A 2,679-nucleotide genomic window follows, 5' to 3' on the forward strand; every position below is an offset into this window, starting at 1 on the left:
TTAAGCCCCCATAGTTCACCACCACAACGACCACAAAATCAAAAATGTAAAAGAACTAAATGGAACCGGGAAGAATATAAGGAAGTAATATACGCTTATTATCATTATTATTATTATTATTATTATTATTATTATTATTAAGGTGGCGAGCAAGCATTTGGTTTTAATGCTGGTACTCAAAGTGAATAAAGCTATCAACAATAGTGAGTTAAAACAATCTTTGGATAGAAAAAATCGAAGGCTGGCCGTTATTTTGAGTCATCGAAGAGATTGATAAGTGCCACGCTCGAAGGTCTCGGCCGTTAAGTCACTCTGTAACATCTTGTCAATTAAAAATAATTAAAAGCATGTTTATATTCCTATACATCTATATATGTGTACAAATCACAGGCTAAACTTCTGGAATATTTTATATACTTTTGAATGTTCCATTAACGTCTTTTAATTAAAATTTTTAATTAGTCGTATCTTTTTTTCTGGTTTTGTGAAGTTCGGCTTCTCGACATTGGTAATGAGGCAGTTAGTTACATAACCAAGTAATTAAATAATGAAAGAGAATTACTCTAACATTATAGTTCCTGAGATTCCTCATTAGTTCACTGTAGACATTTTCTTTACCTTTTAATGTCTTCATTGGTTCTATGTTCACCATGCTTTTTCATATGTATGCGCAGGTCTGGACTGTATTTTTCTTATTTTTCAGGAAAATTGGTATTTGTTGATGCATGCAAGACTTCCTTCTCTACGCCGACGATGTTTATCCCAAGGAGACGCGGCCGATTACTTGGGCCGATAGAGCCCGGCACCAGTCTTCGTCGCAGATATTGTTCTCAGAACTTAAAGATCCGGAACTGAGCCCACAAAGCACTCGCCAAACATTCTAAAATTTCCGTCAATCCACCAGGAGAGGGCAAGATATATTTTTACAAAGACTGGTTGTTTCTCATACATGCAAGACTTCTTTCTCCACGCCAGCGATATATATCGAAGAGAAAGACCAACGACTAAGATCTATAAAGCCTGGCACCACGATCGTTACAGACCTAGTTATCAGAGCTCAGTGAACCGTCGTAGATACCACATAGTATACAGCCCAATCCACTTGGAATTGTTAGAGACGTGGGTATCATATCTTGTGGTTTTTTCCACTGACCCCAGAAAAGATGAAAAGCATAGTTGATCCTAATGGGAATTGAATTCAGAGAGTTAGGTATCGGAACAGTTTCTGAAAGACATTCTATTCAACGCTGTAACAACTCATTATCTATTAACCTCATTATCTATTAACCTCATTATCTACGAACGTCATAAGGTGATGTGCTAACAAAATCGTGAGCAGGTCGGACAAAATTTTATACGCCATTTCTTTCAGCTTTAAGTTCTGAGTTCAAATACAGCCAAGATACATTTTGACTTTCACCTTTTCGGAGTCGATGAAATAAGTACCAGTTGAACACTGGGAGATAACCAGCAAGCTCTTCCTCCAACATTATAGGACCTTTACCCATAGTAAAAAAGATTTAAAGAGTAGAGTTGTTAGAGGGTCGAACAAAAAATCTTGCAGCAGTTTTGTTTCTTCTTTTTACGTTCCATGTTTAAATCCCACAGAGCTTAGGTTTGCCTTGCATTCCTCTAAGGTCGATAAAATTACATACCAGTCACATTCGCCGGTCCACAACTACATCCTGGTAACCAACCTTACTCTTCGCAACTTGTGGTGTTTCCCAAGCTGAGGGAGTAGATGAAAAAGGCCATGACAAGGATCCAGGATACATTCAAAATAGAGGGCTTCCGTGGGACTTTCACAAAGTGGCTGGAGCACTACAAGTTTATTGATGTCAGAGGATCCTGTTTCGAAGGAGATTAAAGTTTTGTACTTCTTTGAAATAAATAAATGTCGCTTCTGAAAAAGTCTCAAAACTTCTGGAATGCACTTTGAATACTTCTAAAGTTAGCCATCGTATGACGGGTCACACTATAACTATTTCATATAATTGCTACGCGCCCCCTTCACATGACTGTGAAATCTTATATGCTGATATTCATGGCAATCCTTTCTAAAGCATCTGGATGTTTTACTTGGATCCCAATCCCTTTTCTGCAACCGGATTCCGTGATATTTTCTTTCCTCTGTTTTATAAAAACACCCGGGAAAGTAGCCTTTAGTTTAAAGTTTTCTTGTAGTCCACCCAAACACATACACGCTCGCACGCACTTTCACATTGCGCATACATGCACACATCGTCTCATACACACACACACATATGTACGTACGTATATATATATATATATATATATATACACATACATACATGCATACATACATACATACATACATACATACATACATACACATATACACATATACGTTTAAACACAGACACAGTGTTTTATACCTGTATACAACTTTGAGTCTTTGTGCTGTTTCGTGCGAGGTGCAACATACGAGTGTACATACCGGTGTGTGTGTGTGTGTGTGTGTGTGTGTGTGTGTGTGTGTGAAAGTGAATGAATTTGTGTCTGCAATTTTTGTGTGTGTATTTATTTGGCTTTATATGTTGTATATGTTGTACTTTTATGTATATCTTAAAGGTCACCGACAGGAAATGTTGATGTATATATACATATACATATATTTATATATATATTGTGCGTGCGTGCGTGTATGTATGTATGTAT

General features: G+C 37.1%; 1 long non-coding RNA gene across 1 annotated transcript in view; it reads left to right on the forward strand.

The window, feature by feature from the left end:
* LOC128248332 (uncharacterized) overlaps nucleotides 1-2,040 on the forward strand; it is a 153,713-nt gene extending 151,673 nt beyond the window's left edge. Inside the window, exon 4 of the long non-coding RNA XR_008264572.1 lies at nucleotides 704-2,040. This is a non-coding gene — a long non-coding RNA (uncharacterized LOC128248332). The remainder of the gene's footprint in view (nucleotides 1-703) is intronic.
* The last annotated feature ends 639 nt before the right edge of the window (nucleotides 2,041-2,679 follow it).

Source organism: Octopus bimaculoides, chromosome 7 (assembly GCF_001194135.2).
Source record: "Octopus bimaculoides isolate UCB-OBI-ISO-001 chromosome 7, ASM119413v2, whole genome shotgun sequence".
NCBI classification, from domain to species: domain Eukaryota; kingdom Metazoa; phylum Mollusca; class Cephalopoda; order Octopoda; family Octopodidae; genus Octopus; species Octopus bimaculoides.